We start from the raw sequence: 27,100 nt of genomic DNA, 5'->3' as shown, positions 1-27,100 counted from the left end.
GGATAAATACCAGGGAGGGAGAGGAATTATTTAAGCTTAATAGCAATGTGGACACAATAACAAATGGATATAAGATGGCTAGTAGGAAGTTTAGACTTGAAATTAGACAAAGGTTTCTAACCATTAGAGGAGTGAAGTTCTGGAACAGCCTTCCAAGAGAAGTAGTGGGGGCAAAAGACCTATCTGGCTTCAAAATTAAGCTAGACGGGTTTATGAAGGGGATGGTTTGATGAGATAACATAATCTTGGTAACTAATTGACCTTTCATTATCAGTAGCAAATAGTCCAATGGAGGGATGATAGGAGTTACTATAGAGAACTTAAGCTACGTATACACTGCTTCCCTTTTGTGGAAGAGGAAATGAAAATGGAGCGCTCATTAGCATATGTCATGCTCTCATTTGCATATCCTCTTCTGATCCTGTAAACCTCATTTTTGAGGGATAAAGATTCTTGCTCGAAAGAGTTTTTTTCCGCAAAATGGCCCTGTCTACACTGCATTTTTTTATGCAAAACCCTCTTCCGCAAAAAGGATCGGAAGAGGATATGCAAATGCGAGTGAAACATATGCTAATGAGCGCCCCAATTGCATTTCCTCTTCCGCAAGAGGGAAGCAGTGTAAACATAGTCCTAGATAGGAACTGAGAGCCAAGCTGGTGAGGGTTACCCACAGAACTCTGGTGCTGGCCCCTACCAAAGAATGCTTCACAGATCATGGTCTGTGTAGGGGGAGAGAGTAGACACTTGGAAGGCTATGGGGAAGAGTGAGCATGCAGGATGTGTTACATCCCCCTCTTTCTAGCACTGTGAGGACTAGGATCTTCTTTAGAGACTCCTCTTGGGTTTTGGATTGCCACTACCATTAGGGAAAAAAAGGAATAGCAAAATGGGACCAAAGGCAATGTACTCCCACAAATATGCACCAGGTTGGAGGCAGATCCTCAATGGTGCCAAGCCCAAGTGAAACGCTGACAGGCAGAACCACACCTGGAACCTCCAGAACATATTGCACGAGCCTTGACCCCATGAGTTACAAGCCAGCCGGCTATTAGTTAGGGCTGCAGAGCAGACTCAATATCCTCTTGGTAAGGGGCCTCAGTGCCACTAGATGGGACAGTGCACCACATCCAGCAGCTGTGTGGGTTACATAAGCATACAATGATTGAGACAGGTCTTCACAAAGTCATCAGAATGGAACAAAACTCTCTGCTATCAGCAGGCCAGGCACACTAGAGATACAGTTATGTTTCCAAACCAACAAAGCGCTTAAGCCTGTACATAGTCCTGACACATGGTCTTAAGTGTTTTGACAGACCAGGGCCTAAGCGAAGTCATGGGAGACTGGTATACTTAGGGGCTACGTCTACACTGGCCCCTTCTCCGGAAGAGGCATGCTAATTTAGAACTTTGGAATAGGGAAATCCGCGGGGGATTTAAATAAACATGGCCTACTTGCAAGTAGGAATAAGAGATCCTCCGGAAAAGGGCTTTATTCCAGAGGATCGCGCCAGTCTAGACGCTTTTTTCCGGCTTTTCCCCAAGCCGGAAAAAAAAGCGGCGGCCATGTTTATTTAAATCCCGCGGGGGATATTTAAATCCCCCGCGGATTTCCCTATTCCAAAGTTCTAAATTAGCATGCCTCTTCCGGAGAAGGGGCCAGTGTAGACGTAGCCAAAGGGTGTGTCTATACTGGCAAGATTTTGTGCAAAAGCAGCCGCTTCTGCGCAAAGACTTGCCAGTTGTCTACACTGGCTGCTTGAATTTGAGCAAGAGCACTGACTTTGTAATGTACAAAATCAGTGCTTCTTGCACAAATACTTTCCAGCTCCCACTCAGGGATAAACCCTCTTGCACAAGAATACTTGCTCAAGAGGGCCAGTGTAGACAGGCACCTGAATTTTTTGCTCAAGAAAGCCCAATAGCTAAAGCATCCTTGCCAATCTAAACACTCTTTTGCGGAAATACTTTTAATGGAAAAACTTAAAAGTATTTCCACAAAATCATGCCAGTCTAGACGCAGCCAAAGAGAGCTGCAAAACTGGGCAAACAGAATCCCACATCAGTTTAGTTCAGGGTGAGTTTTGGATTTGGCTACATTAGTCCTGATTCTAAATTTCGGGAGCACCTCTAACGTCAACTGATTTCACTGGGAGCTTGAATTTCTGGTAAGAAAATTGACAATTAGCCTGTTGGATAATATCACTGTGAGCAGGCCTTTCTATTTTCTTAATGAGGGGAAAGTAGCATACTTCAAGGCATCTAAATTAGTAGGATTATGGACTGATTACCAGTATGGATGACCGAGCTGTACAGTGAAACCTATAATTATATATTGCATTCCTCTATCTTCACATATAACAGTCCTCTTTTTCTTCAAGAATCTTGTTAACAATTGTAGCCTCACCAATTGCTTTTTAATAGCACATTGTTTTTGTATTTTTTGGCTTTAAAACCTAGAAATCTGCAAAAAATATTTTTAGAGAGATCAATTTTAATTTAACTAGATACTTCCTAAAATGGTATGAGTTTGTACAGGGAAATATTACAATAATTTCCAGTGTTATAAAATTTGTTTTTTTTATATGACCATATTTAAAGAGAAAGTTCATGGTTTCATAAAGAACCTTGTTTTAAAAGTACAGTGTTCTGAATCACCGTGTTCGAATTCCTAAGTGGCAACTTCTGATTTCTGAATTTTTGGAGCTGATGGCCCAAACTCTGCAGTGTTCTGTTCCTGTGCTGAATGGGCCTGGGGAATAGTGGTGTAGAACTTCCTTTTACAATTTACTAAAGCTGGTGCAATTTACAAATCCATGCTGCAATTTACAGTGGTATTATTGGCTGTGAGACTGACCCCTCTCCCCTCCCAAACAGAATCTAGGCCTATAGCTATGTAGTTAACTGACAACAGACAACAAGTTACTCATGTTATATCAGACATAATTCTAACTGGCAATTTACATTTGATGGATACCAAAAAGGAATATTGAATTAAACAGTTTTCTCCCCTAATGGATGGGAATTTAGGATTAGGATCCAACCTGGGCCTTTTGCGGACCTTAGCACTCTTGGGGGGAAGGACTATTAGATGCAGAAATGAGACATGAGAGCTACAGCAACCTAATGTCATAAAAATACCTCAGCTCTGTGCATGAGCAGTGTAAGCATCCTACAATGAAATATTCTACTAGAAGCAAGTTGAGAACTGTGATTAAAATAAGCACAGTATCACAGTGTCTGTCTTAGATTCACTAACACCAACCAACACACTTTTAACCTCTCCCCTGTACCAGTTAACTTCCTGAGAACACAAAGTACTGTAATATCAATTAGTACATGGCATAGCCACTATCACCTCCTTCTCCTTCTCTTTCCAGATAAAGATACTTTGTTCTTGACTTCTCTGGTCACTACCTAGCTTCTTTTATCACATGGTCTCCAGCTCCTTAGATTATAATGCAGACTTGGCAAAATACATTGTGAAACTCTGATGTATTACTACGGTGCTGATACATTTCAAAGCAAATAGATGGCTCCAATACTTTATTGATTAAGGTTGCGGTTTTCAAAGGTGCCCAACAAAGTTAGGGGCTTAAATCTCATTGAAGTTCAATGGGATCTGGGATGCTAACCCCCTTTTACTCCTTTGAATCTCTCAGCCCATATACACATAAGAAAAAATTCTTCAAGGTCACCAAGCTCAGTTTGGTAAATGTTTAGTCATGTGATCAATCCTCATTCATGCAGTTTGCCCCACTGACTTCAGTGAAGTTACTCATGTGAATAAGAGTTTGCAGGATCAAGCCCCAAGGGCATAAACAGCTAATACATATCATCATTATTAATCATATTACTTGGAATTTTTTTAAAAAATCGATCAACTTTGGGAAGGAAAGCAGGGATAAGCAGTAAGGCACTTTGGGGGAGAGGAGCTGTTTGCCTTGAGTCCCCAGTGAGAGGTTACTCAAACCAATTGGCATTGCAACCGGGGCACTGGTTTGCACAGCCATTAAATCCTGGCCCAGCTTCCCCTCAGTTAGGACAAAATTTGAGTGAATGGCAACACGGCCATAAATCTGAGTGTTGTTGCGACCCCATGCACCAGGGCACAAGACCTGAAGTTTAAGGTTGCCAGAAGTCAGGTTTTTTACTGAAATGGCCAGTTGAAAAGGCATCCTGGAAGTTCTGGTCAGCATTGCTGACTGGGCTGCAAAAAATCCGGTCAGCAGCTTAGTGGAGTTAAGGCAGGCTCCCTGTCTGCCCTGGCTCCATGTGGTTCCTAGGAAGCTGCTGACATGCCCCTGGCCTGAGCACCAACTTCAAAGCTCCCATTGGCTAGGAAACATGGCCAATGGGAGCTGTAGGGGAGGTGCCTGCAGGCAAGGACAGCATACATATCTCTCTGGCTGTCTCTGTGTCTAGGAAACAAATGTGCTGACAGCTTCCGGGAGTGCCTGAGGTAAACATCGTCTGGAGCTCACATCCAACACCACCTCCTGCATCCCGACTTCTTGCCCCAGTGCTGAGTTCTCCCTGCAGTCTGAACCCCTCAGCCCCAGCCCAGAGCCTGCACCCTGAGTTGGACCCTTCACCCTCTCCTGCACTCCAGTGCACTATTCAAGCTGAGTGAAAGCATTTGAGGGTAGGGGAGAATGAGCGGCAGAGGAAGGGGGATGGAGTGAGTGGGAGGCGGGGCCTCAGAGAGGGGGCAGGGCAAGAGTGTTTTGTTTTGTGTAATTAGAAAGTTGGCAACCCTAGTGGAGTGTGAAAATAATCCCAACTCCAGCCCCTGGCCTGCAGTATGTGGCAAGAGTACAGGCACATTCTCTAATTCAATCCAGGAATTTGCTAACTCTTCCATGATATTAATGGAGGAAGTGCAGGATTTGGGATAGACAGTGGGTGCAGAAGGGAGCTTTGGGGTACAGGAGGGAGTGTGGGGTCTGGGAGGGACTCTGGGGTGAAAGAGGTGGTTGTGATCTAGGGTGCTGGACTGGGATACAGGGGTTTGGGTTGTGACCTAGGGCAGGGGATTGGGGTGCCAGATCTGGGAGAGAATATGGGTATAGGAGGGAGGTAGAGAGTTTGGGTATGTGGAGTAGGGAGGTGGGAGTGGGGAGCAGAGGGGTGGGGAACAGAGGAGCTGGGGCACCAAAGGCAGGCTCTGGCCAGGAGACTTACCTGGGTGACTCCCAGCCAGCAGCCCAGCACAATTCTCAGGCAACCTGCCTGCCTATCATACCCCAGCACAGACTGCAGGGTCATGTGTGTGTGTGAATAACTTCAAGCCAGAGGGGACAGGGAGTGGTGTTTCGTGGCTGCCTGTTATGTAAACAGGCAGTTTCATTGGCCAATTTCAGACCAGAAACTGACCAATAGGATTGTGCTGGGGCCAGGGGCAGTGCCTGTAGCCTTCCTTCCCTCCTCTCCCCATCCCCCACTGGCCTCACAGTTTTGAAAGAGAAATGGCCCGGCAGCTGCTTTTCTGAGTGGCATGCAGATGGGGCGAGGCAAGCAGGGAGATTGCCTGGGGCTCCCTGCTGCATCCACAGGTGGGGTACGATGGCTTGGCAGATTGGATCTGGCCCACAGGCTGTATTTTGTCCAGGTCTGCTCTAATCCCTCCTTGGCCTTCTCCTCAGGGTAGATTTTTTGGAAGGGGGCCTCAGTTTCAGTTTTTGTCCCAAGTCCCCCCAAACTTCTGTGAGGCTGTGTTAAGCAGCCTTCTGCAAGATAGCCCACAAACTCAGCTTCCTTATTGACTTTAGCAGGGGTTGCAGGAACTCAGCCCTGGGCAGGATCAGGCCCTTAATGTAATAGAGAAAAATCTCATATGACAAGCAATGGAGCTGACTTTTTTTTTTTTTTTTTTTTTGGAACACTTAAATGCAATGACTGATAAGGTCAGAAAGACATTCAAAAGCAGGAAAATGTGAATGTACACAATTCAGATCTAATAACTATAACTGACACATTCTGAAACTTTCTACAGAATCAAACTCATTCTTTAACAAAAGCAACCTAGCCATTCTGTGCAAAAGTTTTTAGCTTCCCTGAAATCAACTCCTGCTAAGAAACGACAGCTGGACTTTTCTCCTCCCCTCACCTAACAGATGACCAAGCTAATACCAGGAAAGAACTTTCTATAGCATTTAACACCTACCCCATATATTCTGACCCCCGTAAGAGCACACTGGTGAATATATACATATATATTTTTTGAAAGTTTCACTGTTGAACTTCCTGTCTGCCTTGTAAAGTGCTGAACAGACAGACGGACACACAACACTTATTAATCCCTCCCTTAATATCAATGTTTCAGGCTATTAACCCTCCTCCCCCCCCCAAATAACTCAAGTATTATTTCTGACAGGAGTGTGGAATCGTAACTGAAAAACAATCTAGTCCCCATTGTCATAGTGCGACAGTCACAGCCCTGCTTCTGTGAATTGACTATTTGCCCAGCAGAGAAAAAGCTTCACGAGGACAGGCACGAATACTGTTATTATCCATTTTAAATAATACGATAAGGTCAGATATCAAGCAATTACACCTTTTCATTACATTCTAACCCTCCACAGCAGGGGGACCTCACTTATGACTGCCTTAGATATACAAAAGCTTTCAGCTCCAAAAAAGGAAAAGAAAAGACAAGGGAATGGGGGAAAAAATAAATTTGTCTCACCAGCACGGTGCAGCACCAACTCGCTTGAAGGAATGTTGCTTTTACAGGTTTCTCTTTTAATTATCCTGGAAGCAGAAGGGAGGAAAATAATAGAAGAAGAAGCAGGGTTGTTAAATTAACGTGTGCTAGAATCTTTTCAGTTTGTCGCAGAGTAGAAAAAATAATAATAATAAAATAGGAGAAAAAAATAGAGAAGGCTCAGTAATTTAAATTTGCTGTCAGTTCAGGCTGCATCGTTTCTGTCCCGCCCCTCTTCCCACTGGGTTCTACTACCTGCAGGGCTGCAACTGACAGCTAATGTGCAAACAAAAAAAAAGGCAAAAAGCATGCTGGGACCATGCTGTCTGCTGTCTGAGTCTCTCTCCACTCCTGATGACTAAAAATCAGGAGTTGAAAAGGTTGTTTGTTGTTGTTTGCTGGTGGAGGGAGGGCTGAATATGGTTCTTTGCATGACATTTACTGGTAATTTCATTCTAACTGATATAACATAGCATGCTACAGAAACTGTTGGTCAATCAGTTTATTTTTCCCTATCAATTTAAAAATGTATATGACCTGATTGATTTTAATAGAGTATTGTATGCCGATACACATATGCACATACACAGAGTATAAGTACGTGGGCGTGTATATACAAATAAATAGTATAAGAGAGTATGTATATGCACATGTGTGTAAGCATTTTCTATCTATAATCTTTCACAACAAGCCTTTTGGAAGGAAAGTAGACAAGAATAATGAATGTATATAAAATTTTCAACAGTAAGAACTCCTCTTTGGCACAAAGAAATGTTCCCAATGTTGTGTTTTCTAATAATTTTAGATGTTCTTAAAATTCTCATGTGTAATAAAGGAAAATAACAAATTGAGGGTTTAGAAATAAATTGTTATAATGCATATGTACAATGGACAAATATATGTGGATAAAAACCTAATATTTATTGAACTGGCTGCATAAAGTTAACCTATCAAGATCTCTATGTTAATGAGTGTTCAAAAACAAGAAAAGAGAGTTATTCAACCTGTGAAACAACGGGGGTTCTACGAGATGTGTTTCCCCATGGATGCTCCACTCTGGGGCTTTGTCTACACTACGTACTTTTTGTAGGAGAGGCAATGCAAATTAAGCACTCATTAGCATTTTCTCATGCTTCATTTGCATCATATCTTCTGATCCGTTTTGTGCAAGAGGTTTTTGTGCAAAAACAAGCAATGTGGACAGGTCCATTTTGCGCAAAACCCCCTTTTTTGCACGAGATCCTTATACCTGTAAAATAGAGGCAAAAACCTCCTGTGCAAAATGAATTGGAAGAGATTATGCAAATGAAGTAAGAGGAAATACTAATGAGCGCTTCATTTGCATTGCCTCTTCTGCAAAAAATCCTAGTGTAGACATAGCCTGGGTGCTGGTGCATTCTTGTGCCAGTGTCCAGAGATTTTTCTAGCTGTGCCCTCCAGCGTTGCACTTGCACCACAGTGTCTCCTCGTGCCATTGATGTCCTTTAGGTGCGTGCATAGTTCAACCCCTCCGTTCCATCTCTACCCTGGTTGTAAGCCACCAAAAAAGCTCCAAAGTAGGGGAAGGAGAGAAGGTAGTGGAGCACCCATGGGGGACATACATCTCGAAGAACCCCTATTACTTCACAGGGTGAGTAACTTTTTTAAAAATCAAGTGATATCCCTGTGGGTGCTGCACTCTGAATGACAACAGAGCAGTTTCCACATTGTGGAGGAGGGTTGAGAGCCCTGCCCTAATACTTAGGATAGTACAGCTTGTCCAACCACCATGGATGGAGCAATCACCGAGAGCATACTGTTTGATGAAGGTGTGGTTGGATGACCACGTGGCTGCCTTGCAAATGTCCTCTCACAGCATGCTTTTGAGGAAGGCTGTCGTAGAGGCAATGGCTTTTGTGGAATGAACAGTGGTGGTGTCTGGTGGTTGCTTGTTATGCATAGTGTAACATATCTGGATGCAAGAGGAAATTCATTTGGATATCCTCTGAGATGAGATGGCGTGGCCCTTAGAATGGTCTGTGAATGACAGGGAAAGTCTTGTTACTTTTCTCCAGGGTTTTATCTGATCAAAGTAGAAGGCCAGTGCCCTTTGGATGTCCAAGGAGTGTCGCATCGCCTGTGAAGGACTGGCGAGCAGCTTCGTATAGAATGCACATAAGTGTATGGGTTCATTAATGTGGAAAGGGGATGGGACTTTTGGGAGATATTTAGACTGGGGTGAAAGGGTTACTCTGTTCTTGGTGAATATAGTGTATGAAAGGTCAGCCATTAGTGCTGCTAACTCACCAACTCTCCTGCTAGAAGTTATGGCCACTAAAAAGGCAACCTTCATGGACATGGTATTGATAGTGTTGTTTGCTGACTATAAAGCATAAAAATAGTCTGTGCGCTGGATGGATCATGTTGTGGAAATACACATTCTGGAGTTCAAGAGCCAAGAGCCAATCCCCATGGTCCAATGCAGATATAATTGTTGCTAGCATCACCTTCTTGAATTTTGTGGTTGTTACATACTTGTTGAGTTTTCTTAGGTCTAAAATGGGCCTCCATCTGCCATTTTTCTTCTGTGTTAGGAAATACTTCAAGTAGAAGACTCTTCCCTGGAAAGCTGCTGACATTGGCTCTATCACTCCTAATTGTAGGAGGTGTTGGACCTCCTATTGGAGCAAAACCTTATGAGAGGGGTCCCTGAAGAGGGGTCCCTGAAGAGGGGTAGGAAGCAGGGAAATGAAAGGGATGGAGTAGCCCACTTTGACGACCTCTAGTACCCATCAGTCTGATGTGATCTGCATCCATTGATGTATGAAGGACCATAGACAGTGGGTAAACTGAAGGTGGGTAGATGATGGTATCACCACTTTAGAGATTTCTCTCTGGCTCTCGACTAAACCTTCAAATTTGCTGTACGGATAATGAAGTTTGGGTAGTTGTGGATTGCTGGTGACACCGAGTTCTGCATTTCTGTGGCCTATGTTTCTGCCTGAAGTCATATCGAGATGTTGTCTATACACACCTCTGGCTGCGTCTAGACTGGCATGATTTTCTGCAAATGCTTTTAACGGAAACATTTTTCCATTAAAAGCATTTGCGGAAAAGAGCATCTAGATTGGCACGGACACTTTTGCGCAAAAGCACTTTTTGCGGAAAAGCGTCCGTGCCAATCTAGACACAGTTTTGCGCAAGAAAGCCCTGATCGCCATTTTCACCATGGGGGCTTTTTTGCGCAAAACAGTTTTGCACAAGAGGGCCTTTTCCCGAACGGGAGCAGTACAGTATTTGCGCAAGAACACTGACAATCTTACATTAGATCGTCAGTGTTCTTGTGCAAATTCAAGCGGCCAGTGTAGACAGCTGTCAAGTTTTTCCGCAAAAGTGGCTGCTTTTGCAGAAAAACTTGCCAGTCTAGATGCAGCCCTCTATGTCTGGGATTATAGTTGTACCTGAGCCTCTTGTTAGGCGGCATATACATGCTTAAGATTCGTAATGTAGTTTGGGAGTCCTTCATGGAGTGTAGGACTTTGTTCATTTTGGCTGAAAAAAGATTGATTTTTTATCAAAAGGGAGATCTGAGGATAGGACAAGAAGCAATGGGCTTAAACTACAGCAAAGGAGGTTTAGGTTAGACATTAGGAAAAACTTCCTAACTGTCAGGGTGGTTAAACACTGGAATAAATTGCTTAGCGAAGTTGTGGAATCTCCATCTCCGGAGATATTTAAGAGCAGGTTAGATAGACATCTATCAGGGATGGTCTAGACTCTAGATGGTGCTTGGTCATGCCAGGAGGCCAGTAGACTGGACTCGATGACCTCTTGAGATCCCTTCCAGTTCTATGATTCTATGTAGGACAGCATTCACCACCAAGGAATTCGATGGTGGATATGAGAATCTGTATCTTTGGCTGGGAAAAAATATTTATGGTCAGCCCTTTTGTTTGTAGATGTGATTGATGCTGCGGTCTGCCAGATGCTATTGGCAGAATCCATAATAGCCTTGCCCATCGGGCATGAAATCCAGGAAGAGGTGGGAGGCTGTAAGGAACGCAAGAGTCTTCACTGCTTTTTCTGCACCTCCTGCAGATCGTGTTCTTGTGCAAGGGCCCCCCTCTTAAACAATTCTTGAAATTGTTTGGTGTCATTTGTCGGGGGTAGGGTGGTCGGGATGATGGCCTCATCAGGCGATGAGACGGGGATCTCTCCTGTCCTTCAGAGAGAGAGAGTGCTCCTCTGCTGATTGTGCTGGAGAATTTGGTGCCATATTCCTAGATGTAGGCTGAGGAAAATGTGGTGGTCTCTTGGCCAGTATAAAAGGATGTGCGGTGGCTCCTATGGAAGCACCAAGTATCCCAGGAGTACCACTGACCTGGGTAAGGAGGTGGTGGATAAGGTCAATGGTGAGAGTACCAGTGAGGTGGTAGTGGATCATGAGATGGTTTTATGGAGCAGCGATCCCATAGTGGGAGTCACTGAGTGGGGCTGACATGTTGACTGCTGACTGCCTCACTAAGAGATGGCGACCTGGGTGAACATATCGAGCACACCTTAATGCTGGTGGGGGTGGTGCTAAGGAAGCACAGACCCTCTGAGTACAGTTATGCAATGATGCCGATCCAAGGTGTGACATGGATGGTGCCAAGGGCGGAGTCAGAGTCGATGCCTGAGGTGGAGGCATCTCAGTGGGGGGGGGGGTCTCTTGGGTGCTGTATCCAGCACCGTCTCCAGTGCCATCTTCTGCACCAACTTATGATGTTTTGTCGGAGTAATGGAAGCCGGTGACATGGGTCGGTGTCACCAACTTCTGTTTGGGCTCAGAATGAGCTTTCTTGTGTGGCGATGAGTGGTTAGGCAGTGCCGTGCCTGAGATGCTGGGCTTGTCACCTATGTACATCCTGGATGTGCTCGGTGCCGAAGGCAGTGATTTTGCTGGAGAAATCCAGGTTTTGACCTTTGCCTTATCAGACGAGTAGAGGGACGACCTTTGTCCATACCTCTTGGTTTGTCCACGTCTTTGGTGTGGGATGGTGTGTTGTCCCGTGAAGGTTGAAGAGACTTTTCATATAGGTAAATCTTCAGTCCATTAGTGCAATCTCAGTGAGCTCTCTCTGTCAAGTTGGAGCAGGACAAGCATTTCTCCAACATATGCACCTCCCCGAGGCACTTGATGCAGGACGCATGGCCACCTGAAGTAGGCATGGCCTCTCTGTACAAGTCACAGTGCTTAAAGCTTGGGGAACCAGACACATTGACCAAAAAAATGAAGAACTGTTGGTTTTTTTTCAAATGGGGAAAAAGGGTGCTTTGGGTTTTTTTTAAAATGAGAAAACGGATGGGTAGAGCTCAAAAACTCAGAAGTGAAGAAAAACTGAGGAGATTTAATGGATTTTCTTGTTGTTTCCAATGAGGAAAGGGCAAGTAAGATGAGCACCATCTGCTGCCAAGGATGGTAGAGAAGGAACTGAGGAGTTGCACCGCGCGCATGCCTAACAGACACCAACGGCATGAGGAGGCGCTGTGGCGCATGAGCAGTGTGGCAGGGCGCTGCTAGAAAAATCTATGGTCGCTGGCACAAGGCTGCACCAGCACTCAGAGTGGAGCATCCACAGGGATATCACTCCAAGAAGAATAACACTTCACAGAAATGTGAAATATTTGATATGAAGTTAAAAAATGCAACAACTATACCTTATATATTGTCATTATTAATAACAGTTTTGCACAGCTAAAATCATACTTCCAACCTCCTCCCATAAAATACAACTATATATCACTGGAATCTAGTTCCTATCTAATTATAAAGTCAAATTAAAAGAGTGAAATGATGCTTTTCCTTCATACTTTAATACTAATTGCTTGGATCATGCTACAGTAAATATGTCAAATTTGTGTTCAGTGATTACCCTACTTATGTGTGTAACCATATAATAAAAAGTTAAATATAACTTAATTAAAATTAAAGTAATCTCCATTATATTCCAAGTTTGCTATTTAAACAAGAAGGGACACAGACATACTGAATAGGACATAAGCCATTGAGTTCTAAATAGAGTTTCAGAAGCACTACAGTAACCATATGGATTATATTGTTTCTTTGTAACCAATGTTGCAACACTTACTCGGTGACTAGTTCAATTGGTTCAATGAGACTAGTCACATGAGTAAAGGTTGCAGGGTTACATTCAATATCCTCGTGGAATGAGGAGTAACGGTAGTTCGAACAAGGAAGCCTAGTTCGAACTACCTAGTTCGTGCCCCATGTAGCCGCGCTGCACGGGGTTCAAACCAGCGTGGTTTTAAAAATGGCGGCTCCCCGCTTATGCAAATGAAGCCCGGGAAATTCAAATCCCGGGCTTCATTTGCAAGTGCGGTATGCCTACATTACCCTCCTAGTTCGAACTAGGAGGGTAGTGTAGACATACCCTCTCTTATTCACAAGACCTTGTTTTTACACTGCTCATTCTCTAGGAGAGGCATGATAAATGATAAATACTGTTACTCTTGATGTTTTGATAGCATGAGATATGTGTTTGCTTGATATCTGTACTATGTGCATGTGTGTATACACACACTCACAGAGATGAAATGTACATGTTTCAAGGATCATACAGTGAAATAATAGTTGAATTTAAAAGAATTTAAAAAGTATTAATTACATATCAGTATATAATCATATTGCTCGATATGATCCTTGAATATATTTAAAATATTAAGTTTATTAAAAACAGGTGATCTTTGGAAAGGCATTCAAACTTTTTAAAAAGAAATAATTGAATGATGTCTTCTCTACAATTAAAAATGTAGAACAGTAAATATAGGGTGACCACATTTCCCTGTGCTGAATACAGGACATCTGGAAAAGTTACTCATTCGTATTTGTTCAATGGTAATCAATTGTAATACAAACATTACAACTAACATCAAATTGACGGAGTCCCTGTTAAAAAGAAATACTGCGTAGCTGAATTATTTTTATTTACCTTCTTATTTGTAAGGCTTTAGGGTTCATACATGGAGGGCCAACACACGCACATGCTGAGAGGTGACATTCACACGCTCCTGTATGCCTCTGTCACATGAAGGGTGACAGGCCCTCTGCTCCTTGCCTACTGCTCTCTGCCCTCCATGACTGGCTGGGCCCTCAGAACAGAGCCACCTCTCTCAGTACCTGGTGCCACCCCAAGGCAACAGGTGAGGGGAGCATGAAGGATCACACATTGTCCCCTACCCCATCCCCACCCCCCACACACAATTTTTTGCCAGGGTTCACACCAGAACATGTCCAGCAGCCACCTTTCAGAATTGTGTGGAACAGAAGGGACGGCCTGTGTCTTTGCAGAGCTCATCCCCCCTTCCCACCCCCGCTACTCCTACCCTGCACCTAGAAGCGGCTTGTCTTTTCCTTCCCTTGCAGTGTTGAAAAGAAGCTAACACCTCCAGGCTGCTGCTGGCCACCGACAAAACCCAACTTTCTTCTGTCCAACCCAGCTACAGCATGGACAGGAAGGGGATATGTCCTGAGGATGTATTGGGCACCAGTCCCCAGGGAACCCTACCGCAGGGGCTTCAGAGAACCCAGCCAGAGAGGTGGCTGTATATGGGAGGGTGGCTATAGGATGGAGCAACAGGACCCTTCGGGGGCAGGAACCAGGGTGCGATGGGTTGGGGGAGGGGTAAAGAGGGTAAGACCCTGCTCGGAGGGGGGGAACTGCTGTGGCATCTGCAGGTTTCAGCATGAATGGGCTGGAAATCTTTCCCACCACCTCTGCCACTCCAGAGCTTAGCTGAGGGGCAGAGAGGCTTCCCCATGCCAGCACTCTGTGGGGTTTTGACACACGTGGGGCTCAGTTCCTCCTGGCCAGTGCCCAAGGCCAAAGGATATTGGGCTTTTCCGAGATGCCAGCCCACCCAGAAGCAGTGAAAGAAGGAAGAAACGTGCCAGCCCAGCTGCTGGTAAACTGAGCTCTCTCTAACCAGGGGCTGGTTGTTGTCACTTGCACCCTGCTGGTGGGGAGCTGGAGGACAGCATGACTTAGGGGGAGAGGTAAAAGGGCACAGCAGGGAGAGAACAGTGAGAGGGAGCATGTAAATACATTAAAAGCAAGAGGAAGACCAAGGAAAGGATAGGCCCACTGCTTAGTGAGGAGGGAGAAGCAGTAACAGGAAACTTGGAAATGGCAGAGATGCTCAATGACTTCTTTGTTTCGGTCTTCACCGAGAAGTCTGGAGGTGTGCCTAACGTAGTGAATACAAGCAGAGAGAGGGTGAGTTTAGAAGATAGGATACACAAAGAACAAGTTAAAAATCACTTAGGAAAGTTAGATGTCAGCAAGTCACCAGGTCCTGATGAAATGTATCCCAGGATACTCAAGGAGCTGATAGAGGAGGTATCTGGGCCTTTAGCTATGATCTTTGAAAAATCATGGCAGACAGGGGAGATTCCAGAAGACTGGAAAAGGGCAAATATTGTGCCCATCTATAAAAAGGGGAATAAGAACAACCCAGGAAACTACAGACCGATCAGTTTAACGTCTGTCCCAGGGAAGATAATGGAGCAGGTAATTAAGGAAATCATATGCAAACACTTGGAAGGTAATAAAGTGATAGGGAATAGCTAGCATGGGTTTGTGAAGAACAAGTCATGCCAAACTAATCTGATAGCTTTCTTTGATAGGATAACGAGCCTTGTGGATAAGGGAGAAGCGGTGGATGTCATATACCTAGACTTTAGTAAGGCATTTGATACGGTCTCGCATGATATTCTTATTGATAAACTAGGCAAATATAACTTAGATAGGGCCACGATAAGGTGGGTGCATAATTGGCTGGATAACTGTAGTCAGAGAGTTGTTGTTAACGGTGCTAAATCCTGCTGGAAAGGGATAACAAGTGGAGTTCCGCAAGGGTCTGTTTTGGGACCCGTACTGTTCAATATCTTCATCAATGATGTAGATATTGGGATAGAGAGTACGCTTATTAAGTTTGCAGATGATACCAAACTGGGTGGGGTTGCAACTTCTTTGGAGGATAGGGACATAATTCAAAATGACCTTAGCAAGTTAGAGAAATGGTCAGAGGTAAACAGGATGAGGTTTAATAAAGAGAAATGCAAAGTGCTCCACTTAGGAAGGAACAATCAGTTCCATACATACAAGATGGGAAGCGACTGTCTAGGAAGGAGCATGGCGGAAAGGGATCTAGGGGTCATAGTGGACCACAAGTTGAATATGAGTCAACAGTGTGATGCTGTTGCAAAAAAAGCAAATATGATTCTAGGTTGTATCAACAGGTGTGTTGTAAGCAAAACTCGTGAAGTCATTCTGCCGCTCTACTCTGCACTAGTTAGGCCTCAGCTGGAGTACTGTGTCCAGTTCTGGGCACCACATTTCAAGAAAGATGTGGAGAAATTGGAAAGGGTACAGAGAAGAGCAACAAGAATGATTAAAGGTTTAGAGAACATGACCTATGAAGCCAGGCTTCATGAACTGGGCTTGTTTAGTTTGGAAAAAAGAAGATTAAGGGGGGACATGATAGCGGTTTTCAAATATCTAAAAGGGTGTCACAAGGAGGAAGGAGAAAATTTGTTCCTCTTGGTTTCTGAGGACAGGACAAGGAGTAATGGGCTTTAAGTGCAGCAAGGGAGGTTTAGATTGGACATTAGGAAAAAATTCCTAACTGTCAGGGTGGTCAAATATTGGAATAAATTGCCAAGGGAGGTGGTGGAATCTCCCTCTCTGGAGATATTTAAGAACAGGTTAGATAGACATCTGTCAGGGATGGTGTAGACGGAGCTTGGTCCTGCCTTGAGGGCGGGGGGCTGGACTCGATGACCTCTCGAGGTCCCTTCCAGTCCTATTATTCTATGATTCTATGTAGAGGGCTAATGCGTGTGCAGCAGAGGTGACATAGAACTGGCTGCTGCCTGGCACTTGCTTATGCTCTCAAGTCAGGTCACAGCGCATGGCCAGTGCCACCTGCAAACAAGACAGGGTGCAGGGCTCTGCATCTGATAACTGGCATACAATGCAACCAGCAGGAGATGCAGCTGGCTGCATGGGCTGCAACTTCGCTCCTTGCGCACCCACCCCTACTGTTGGCTACTGCATCCCAACCCTGCTCCGCCAGTGGGAGGGCAGCGATCTGGCCAGCAGCAGAACCTGATAGTATTGGGGGGCAGGGACAGAAAATATGGGACAATTTGTCCATTTTAAAGAAAATATGGGACATTGCAGGAGGGCTTTAATACGGGTCTGTCCCTTTAACCCTACTAAACAGAAAACACTTAAAGAAACCTGACAAAGCAAGGAGATACAGTCATGAAGAGCTATTAGATCCCCAAAATTATTTGACTAAAATGAAAAGCCCTAAAATGAAAATCCAGCACTAGAGGAACCATTTTAGTCATGGTATTAAATACAGGTAAAGTCCAGAGTATAAATATAAAAAGGCTACTAATGTTATAGTCTATGAAGAGGAAATATTGATTATTTCTCTCTGTTATCCAATATCAGAAGGTGAGGCCAAATGTTGTTCTAATATTGATGCACATCATTATTAGTACCTCAGAGCATCTGTGGTATCTAAGCTTGATTAAGGGATATAGAATTTGACCTGTAGGTATCAATTAAGTCAGGTACTAAAGAAAAGGCTTTATCTTCTTTGCAGGTATACAACCAGCTGTAATGAAACAGTAATACGTTGTGGTGGCATTAATTAGTGGACTTTGCTCCGTCATGAAATACAACGGAAAGTGTCCCAGAAAAAGGTGCATCCAGGTTAATTAATAATCCTTGGTTGAATCTAGCATGTACTGGCCCCATTAAAGTTGATGAGAATTTTGCTAGGAGGTATAAGCACCTTCTAGGATCAGGCCCTGATTGTAAGGAAAGGGTATTTCACTTTATTGCTGTTTTCTGCTGATGCACATGCCACAGTCTTACTATGTACGAGCTGCTGGAAGAAGTAGTCAAGGCATTTCTAAAATGGCTAAAAGGCATGTCAACATCTATTTCTGTGCCACATATAATGCAACCCTTTAGTACTGTTTGGGGCTGAGGCGGGGAGGGGGGGAAGAACGGGGTCATTTTAAATATTCACTCAGATCCAGTTAAGCAAAATCAATGTTGGTAAACTTAGCATATGCTGCAACACCACCAAAAATCTGGGCCAGACCCTTGTTTCTACAAAGCACACTTGGTACCACTCTGGCATGTAATTTAAACCTGATCTAACGTCTCCTTACATAGACAAAGAAATGTAAGGAGGCCCCTTCAGGATCAGCCTCTTTGCTCTTAAGGCATTCAGGAATAAACATAGGCTGTGCAACTGGTTATGACTTTCCGCTTGAAATTTACAATCTACTTTAACTAGGTCTGAGTAGTATACAGTCTCCAGAAACTTCATATACCGTATATCTCTGTTTAGAAGCCACAGATTCTATTATTCTTAATTGCTTCCTCCTGCAGCTTTAAATTGAAGGTGGCTTTCTCATACATTTAATTGCTTCCCCCTGGAGCTCACATGGAAAAGGCAATTGAGGATGGCTTCTAAACAATGAAATACAGTAATTAAAAGCTCTTTTAAAGGGAGTTTTTGCATGGCACCTGCAGTAAACTTAATACTTTTTATGCATCTCCATAGAGTTGCTGAAAACAGTGCATTATTTTGCAAGTGTTACATTGTCACAGAAATTCTCCATCTGAAGAGCTGCCCTGTATATCTCTCTGTGGGGAAGGTGGTGAGGAGGGGAGAACCCACCAATCTTAGGGAAATGGTTTGATGGTGTGAAAGGAAAGCTGGTAAATTTCTAATGATACCTCTATTTTTAATGACCATTTGCATTTATTTTTCAGTAGAAAAAAACAGCTAATTACAATTTCATTTAAAGGGCTATGCTTTTCTAATGTACAGCTTTTTTAAATATCTCTGTAGACTGAATAGTCTAATAACTAACAGTTACATATCTTAGTACTAGAAGATTTACTCAGCATTGGCCAAGTCTAGCCCGGGGTCGGGGTGGGGCTGTGTACCCTGGCTTGCTGGCTTCTTCATAGTGTCTGCTGGTGGTGGAAGTAGTGCACTCTGGCTCCCAACTTCTTCTTGGCCCAGGGATGGGATGGACTGCATAGGCCTCTCATTGGTGCTTCCCAGGCACTATCCCAGGTGTCAGGGGGGCATGCAGGTGCTGCCTAGCCCATCCCAGGGGCAGGGCAGGGGCTCTGCAGTTGCCAACAGCTGTTCCCTGGGGCATGCCAAGGTGTTGGGCACATCTGGCCAGCAGCTTCTCAAGTGGGTGCTTGCGGCCACTGTGTGGTCATTCCATAGCGTAATTATACCTCATACCAAACCCCTCCATTTCCATGTCATAAGAAACAATCACATTCCAGGCACATCCCATTGACCTGGCACAACCAAATCCTGACCTTGTTTTAAGTTAGGAGACGAGGAAACTGCCTACCAAATTTTGTGATGGTGGCTCTTATCGTTTAGGAGATGTTCTTGAACAAATGGACTCATAGATGAACAGACAGACAGACGCACATTTCTAAAATATATAGACTTCTCCATTGCCTTTCCTGTGGTTGAATTAATTTTCCATGCATATGTGACTGTTCCCTTGATACATCTTGCTCTTTTTACAGTCAAAAGGATCTGGCATTAAAAAAAGTCTCTACAGGATTTGGTGCTTTGATAAATTAATCCAGTTTTGCATATTAACCTTTCAAATGCTCCTGACTGAAAAAGGTTTACTTGAATTCCAAAAAGGAGTCCTAAAACAGAGGAAATGCCCATGATGCAGGCTCCTTGTCTATGCAATGGGAACACAAAGTGAAAGTAAAGGAGGCAATTTCAATTTATCACACAATATTTTTCAAGAGTTGGGATAGTGCAGCTAAAGTTCAATGAAATACTTGCTAATGGTCTGCAGAGAACTGGTTGGTCACTTGGTAATGACTTTTCCCTTTGTTTCCAGATGCTAAATCACATCCAAAGATAACTTAAAAATGCACTTAGCAGCTCCCTAATGTGGCCGCAGGAGTATGTGCTCCCAGAAGAAAGGATGGGTTGTCCATTCCAACACAAATGGGAGTGGGAGTGATCAGTGGCTCGATATCTGGCTGGCAGTTGGTTTCAAGCAAAGTGCCCCAAGGATCGGTTCTAGGGTCAGTTTTGTTGAACATCTTTATTAATGGCCTGGATGAAGGGCTGGATTGCACCCTCAGCAAGTTTGTGGATGACACTAAGCTAGGGGGAGAGGTAGATATGTTGGAAGGTAGGGAAAGGGTCCAGAGTGACCTAGACAAATTGGAGAATTGGGCCAAAGAAATCTGATAAGGTTCAACAAGGACAAGTGTAGAGTCCTGCTCTTGGGACAGAAGAATCCCAAGCATTGTTACAGTCTGGGGACTGAATGGCTAAGCAGTAGTTCAGCAGAAAAGGACCTGGGGATTACAGTGGATGAAAAGCTGGATATGAGTCAACAGTGTGTCCTTGTAGCCAAGAAGGTGAATGGAATATTAGGGTGCAATAGGAGGAGCTTTTCCAGCAGATCTAGAGAAGTGATTATTCCCCTGTATTCGTCAATGGTGAGGCCACCTCTGGAGTATTGCATCCAGTTCTAGGCCCCTCAGTATAGAAAGGATGTGGATGTGTTGGAGAGGGTCCAGCAGAGGGCAAGCTAAATGATTAGGGGGCTGAAGCACATGACCTATGAGGAGAGGCTCAGGGATTTGGGCTCATTCCGTTTGCAGAAGAGAAGAGTGAGGGGGCATTTGATAGCAGCCTTCAAATTCCTGAAGGTAGGTTCCAGAGAGGATGGAGAGAGGCTGTTCTCAGTTGTGATAGATGGCAGAACAAGGAACAATGGTCTCAAGTTACTGTGGGGGAGGTCTAGGTTGGATATTAAGAAAAACTATTTCACTAGGAGAGTGGTGAAGTACTGGAAGGGAGATAGTGGAATCTCCATCCCTAGAGGTTTTTAAGTCCCGTCTTGACAAAGCCTTGGCTGGAATGATTTGGTTGTGGTTGGTCCTGCTTTGGGCAGGACCTCAATGACCTCCTGCGGTCTCTTCCAGCCCTAGGTTTCTATGCTTCTATGGGAGGAGGTGAAAAGGAATCTCACTATTAAAGTGCATTCCAATAGATGGCAAGTGGGAATTTCTCACCTACTGGTTGGAGTACTGGTCCGGCACTCAGGAGCCTAGAATGCAATTGTCATCTCACTGCATTATCGTGTGCCTCAGCTTCCACCTCTGTTATATGAGCCATTCTTTCTCTTACCTAAGTGTATGATTTGAGGCTTATGAAGTGCTTGGATGAAGTGATAGACAGAACCTGTGTGTATCTATTTATTGTCTTAAATTGAAAGAAAAAAAAGAAAACTTCTATTGTCATCACAACCAAGGGTATGTCTACACTACCACCCTAGTTCGAACTAGGGTGGTTAATGTAGGCAACCGAAGTTGCAAATGAAGCCCAGGATTTGAACGAGGTGTACCGGTAGTTCGGAATAGGAAGCCTAATCCGAACTACCTAGTCCGTGCCGCGTGTAGCCGTGGGCACGGAGTCCGAACTAGTGGGGATTTAAAAATGATGGCGCCCTGCAAGATGCAAATGAAGCCCGAGAAATTCAAATCCTGGGCTTCATTTGCAACTTCGGTTGCCTACATTAACCACCCTAGTTCAAACTAGTGTGGTAGTGTAGACATACCCATAGTTATTACCACAATAGTAAGAAACAGCTATAGTGGTCCCCACGTACAAATCAATATTTACTGTGTATTTTTCCCATTTTAAGAATAAGAAATGACATAGACAATTGCTGTATTCATTCTCTGTGATCTATCTCCTCCCAAGTATATCCAGCCAGCTGCCAGTTCACCGTGTAGCTCACAAATACATTCAAATGTATGTTCACATGACACACTCATAAATAATTCATCCTTGCATTAGCACCAACTTTGTCTGCTAGCCAAGCGATGTACCAAGAATCCCTAAAATGGTACCCAGTGGCAAAAGTTAAGTGGCTAATTACTTTGTGTTACAATATGATGCCTCTGGAACTTCTGACAGGGAGAAAGCCCGTTTGCTAAAGCCTACCTTGCCTGCATGAGGTGACTGTACTTCCAAAGTTCAAGTGCCTCGTTAGCGAACAACTGCAACTACTTTAACATACCTTCCTAAGCAGAGATAGCGGAGCCACAAACCCTGTAGGATGGTGACGCTTATCCCCAGGCAAGCATCATTTCATACTCTCAATCTAATTTAATGCCCAGGAATGTGATCGCTTTGATGGGACCAGCTGTTTCTTCTTCTGCCAACTGCACTCTCAAACACTTTGGCAGCCTCCCTGAATGTGCCCAATACAACCTGACACATATGATAGGACGACAGACAAAATGGTACCCTGGCAGTGCAGCACAGGTCCTGAAATTTGATTTCTGTAATAGCTCGATATTGTGACAGCACTCGACACACCCTGGAGGGAACAGAAATGCAAAAGGCACCAATTGTAGACAGGACCTGAACAAAAATAAATGTTGCTCCCAAACCTTAAAGTTATCAGAGAAGGAAAACCTGGATGTAGAGACAAATTGATGATTCCGTATTTAGCAAACCCTCAGATAAACCTGCATTTTCTTTTGGAAGCTTTATTGGAGGATCAAAGAATAATACTAAACCAATAGAAATACTTATATAAATATAAAGCAGTGATTTTCAGACTTTTTTTTTCATGACACAGTTGAAGAAAATTGTTGATGCCTGTGACTCAGCATAATTATGTCTGGGACCAGGAATAAAGGGTTTAGGGTGAAGGAGGGGGCTCTAGGTTGGGGGGGGGGGGGCTCAGGGCTGAGGCAGGGAATTGGAGCACAGTCTTACCTCCAGTGGGTTCTGGTCTATGGTGCAGTGGAGGGTGCTAAGGCAGTCTTCCTATCTCTCCTGGCACCATGGACCACGCTTTGACCTGGAAGTAGCCAGCAGCAAGTGTGGCTCCTAGGCAAAGGCCACGCTGCTCTCTCCCATAGGCACCGCCCCCAGTTTCCATTCATTGGGAAATCAGCTAATGTGGCAGGAGCATCATGCAGGGCCCCATGGCCCCACTGCTTAGGAGCCAGACCTGCTGCCGACTGCTTCTTGCACACAATGCAGTCCATGGAGTGAGACCAGGCAGGAAGCCTGCCCTAGAACCCCCCCACTGGTCACCTGATCACCCTACAACAAGGAGACTCAGTGCCTAACATTCCACGACCCAGTAGTGGGTTGTTACCGGTAGTTTGAAAATGACTGATATAAAGCATTGCAAGCTCTCTGCGGGAAGGACTGTCTTTTTATTATGAGCTCGTACAGCATCTAGCACAGTGAGGTTCAGGGGTATGACTGGGAGCTTCTGGGCACTATTGTAATGCAAATTTATTCATAATCATGAAAGGAATCAGAGTAACTGGGTGAGTCCAGTTCAGCTGTACAATTAGTCACTGAGCCCATCAGTAACTCATGTATATAATATGGTCTGTTTGGGTGTGTCTCCCTCTTCCCAGGATGCAGAATATCCTCAGACAATTAGAATATCCAATCTTCTTCAGTGTGTAGGATCACATCATTTTTAACACAAACACTGATACTCACTGAAGCATGTGCTGCTATGTTGCTCTAGACCTCAAAGACCATTCGTTCCAATACTGTTGAACAAAAACATCAGTGTGGATGTGCTGGAGAGAGTCCAGTGGAGGGCAACAAAAATGATTAGGGGGCTGGAGCACATGACTTATGAGGAGAGGTTCAGGGATTTGGGCTTATTTAGTCTACTGAAGAGAAGAGGGAGACAGATTTGATAGCAGCCTTCAAATACCTGAAGGAAGAAGATGGAGCGAGGCTGTTCTCAGTGCTGACAAATGACAGTATGAGGATGTTAAGAAAAAGCTATCTCAGTAAGAGGGTGGTGGGGCATTGCAAGGGGTTACGTAGGGAGGTGGCGGAATCCCCATCCCTAAATCCTGGCTTGACAAAGACCTAGCTAGGATAATTTAGTTGGGATTGGTCTTGCTTTGAGCAGGGGGCTGACCTCTTCTTCCAATCTTATGATTCTATGAAACATTAAGGCTGTGTCTACACTGGCCACTTATTCTGGAAAATCAGCCGCTTTTCCGGAATAACTTGCCAGCTGTCTACACTGGCCCCTTGAATTTCCGGAAAAGCACTGACGATCTACTGTAAAATCATCAGTGCTTTTCCGCAAAAACTATGCTGCTCCTGTTCGGGCAAAAGTCCTTTTCCGGAAAACTGTTCCGGAAAAGGGCCAGTGTAGACAGCAGAGATTTCTTTTCTGCAAAAAAGCCCCGATTGCAAAAATGTCGATCGGGGCTTTTTTGCGGAAAAGAGTGTCTAGATTGGCATGGATACTTTTCTGCAAAAAGTGCTTTTCCGGAAAAGCATCCTGCCAATGTAGACGCGCTTTTTCCGAAAATGCTTATAATGGAAAACTTTTCCGTTTTAAGCATTTCCGGAAAATCATGCCAGTGTAGACGTAGCCTAAAGGTTCATGGGTTATTCCAGATTCTGGGGCCTGTTTCATACCTAAACCTTAGATCAACCTTGCTGTGTAGCTCAGAGCTTAGAAAAGTTCTGTGCCCTGTGCCACAGAGTTAAGATGACCTAATCTCCATGGGAGACACAGTGAGGCAGGTGTGTGTGTGGGGAGGAGGGGGGGGGGGGGAATCTTCTGCTTACCTAGCTCTTGCCTCTCAGAGGTGGATTACCTACATCAATTGAACAAGCCCCTTCTGTCACTATAGCTGATACAGTGGAGACATACCCCTAGATTCACCAGGGACCATAGTAGCCCTTGGTATAAATTAGAGCAGCTCCCAGATGCTCTAAATTATGGACTGTGGTACAGTCCAGATTCCCTACATTGATATGCACTACAAGCTCAGGGTTTGTGAGCAGGGGGGGGCGGGCGGTCCGTGCCATTTCAACCCCAGCTCGAGTCACACACTGGGGCCAGAACATGGGACAGAGTCTATCTTCTATATCTAGCTACTTATGCTTTTCTTGATCCTTCTAAAGTTTCATGTGAACTCCCACACAAATTGTATTCCCACTTTGTTAGCCAGCAAGACATCCTGAAGACAGATGTGTCAAACTGCATGCTGTCAACACTCAGGTTTACTATTGCAACTTTCAAATGACCCATGGTGACCCTTTCCTATGTTGTTAGAAAAAAAGACTCCTGGATTTGCTATAAAGGTTAGAAAACCACTTGCCATGAAGTAAAAAAGGCAAGAGTCTTAAGTGTGTACAGTTTCAGCTACAGAGGAACTTTAGCTCTACAGTAACTCATTTGGTTTTGGTATAAATTAATTAGATATTGTATATTGCTCATATCATATTTAATGAACTAGGAAGTGATTTTTCACTATATTCCTTCAATTCAATTGATTTTAGATAATTCACTTTAGACCATTATTGGTTATTACAACACGTAGGGTAGATTTAATTAAAGTTTTGGTCCTAACAATGAAAATCATTAATCACTGTTAAGTAGTGTACATAAAAAAAAGCAAAGCACTCTCCATAAAATGATAGATGCTAAATATGCCAGCTGCAAAAAGACATATAATTTAAACCTAATCTTGGATCCACCTACTGAATAGCTTCTGGATCAGAAAATATGTAATTAAAAATAAAATCTCTCAGTCCGTGACGAAGTGCTTTTGGAAACAAATATATCAATAAGATGGTGGGCCTGACAATGGTTGTGACTGATGAATGGAGTTGGTGTGAGCTTTCCTGCAATGAAAAATGCATCAGGATATGAAGGCTGCATAGCACAGAAGCAGACTAGTTCATGGAGACAGCTGCAAAGTTTGAGCAAAGAAATACCACTCTTTCTTCTGTTGCTCCAACTTGTGTGATTTCAGACACATTGATACGAGAAGCTGAAAAACTCTGTGGATACACTAAGATGGGTAGACAAAAATCTCATGAAAAATGGTAGTGGAACAAAGAGGCGAAGAAAGCAGTAGAAAGTAAGAGCCAAAAAGAAGATGGAAAATAACTCTGGAAGAAGTTGCTGCTGCCTACAGACCAAGTGAACAGGCAAAGCCAGCAGTCAGAAAGGTAAGAAATATAATTTTAGATGAGCTGTGTAATGAGTTGAACAATTGCTCTTGACTTGCTCAAAAGAAAATATGTAATTGCATGAACAAGAAGCAAAAAGGAGGGAAGATGGAGTGAACATTCAAAAGTTTGTAGAGGACCAACTACTTGTAACAGGACACAAGCCTAGGGTGAGAATATTCTGAGGGGCTACTTAGTGAAGAAAATGCTGTGTATTCCACTGTACCCTCAAGTGAACTGGTAATCATGGTTGTTGATGACCTGTTAGAGGCAGACATTCAGGCTACGTCTATATTACAAGGTTTTTTTGCGCAAAAATCTGTGGAGCATCCACACCTCAAATGAGCTCTTGAGCAATTAAATGGGCAGTTAAATGGCAGAACAGAGGGCTTTTTCCGCCGTACGTAAACTTCCTTTTCCGAGGCATAACTGCTTTTAGCACTACAGCTATTGCACAAGAAGGCAAGTGTGGACACTCAATGTCAATTTTCCTATGGAAAAAAGTACAGGTGCTCTGATGGCCATTCTGTGAATGGCCATCAGAGCTTTCTTGCAAAAGAGCATCCATGCAGTATGGATGCTCTCTTGCACAAAAGCACATCACTTTTGCGATGCGCTTTGAGGTGTGGACATGCTCTTGCGCAAGAAGTTTTTGTGCAAAAACTCTTGCGCAAAAGGCTTCTTGCACAAGAAGCATGTAGTGTAGATGTAGCCTAAGGCTGCACAGCTAAAGATGACCCTTGGAAAGCCAGCAGGTTCAGATGAAGACATGGTGGAAACAATCAAAGCCTTGAGAGAAGATGGTATATGCTGACTTATGCAAGTGCTGTTCACAGTTCAAAAAGAGAAGAAAATCCTGAAGAGACAGGGGAAAAGTCATATACACACGCACTAAGTTAGCACGCATGACTGTTGAAAGTTCCTGAGAAATTACGTTACTGTCCCCCAGCATAAACCTGTGAGAGAAGCCAAGTCACATTTGTCCAATAGTGGAGCCCAGTTGGGAGTGGTGATTTGGGTTTAGAAATGGAAAATGAATGACAGACAGCATGTTCACCAGTGGAGTTGGTGGAGAAGCACCTGGACATGAACACTATGCATGGATGACTTTCCTCAATTCAGAAAAAGCATTCAGCCGAGTGCCTATCAGACTGCTGGTGCCTGTGCCGTCAGAGAGAAGCTGCACAAGAGGAGGCTGAGGCGGTATGAGCACTGTGACCGGGTATACCTACCCCGCACTAAACAGCAAGGAGTTGCCATGGCCCAGCTGGCTGAAAGGGCCCC

The 27,100-nt window shown here is 44.1% G+C and overlaps 1 long non-coding RNA gene across 1 annotated transcript in view; it reads right to left on the bottom strand.

Annotated features, from left to right (window-relative positions):
• The window catches only part of LOC142826496 (uncharacterized), a 146,451-nt gene that overhangs the window by 101,230 nt on the left and 18,121 nt on the right, over positions 1–27,100 (bottom strand). The window contains exon 2 of the long non-coding RNA XR_012900668.1: positions 6,686–6,750. This is a non-coding gene — a long non-coding RNA (uncharacterized LOC142826496). The remainder of the gene's footprint in view (positions 1–6,685; positions 6,751–27,100) is intronic.

This window comes from Pelodiscus sinensis, chromosome 1, assembly GCF_049634645.1.
Source record: "Pelodiscus sinensis isolate JC-2024 chromosome 1, ASM4963464v1, whole genome shotgun sequence".
Taxonomy (NCBI): Eukaryota; Metazoa; Chordata; order Testudines; family Trionychidae; genus Pelodiscus; species Pelodiscus sinensis.
Note: the sequence above shows the minus strand (reverse complement) of the source record. Positions and strands in the feature narration are given on the sequence as shown.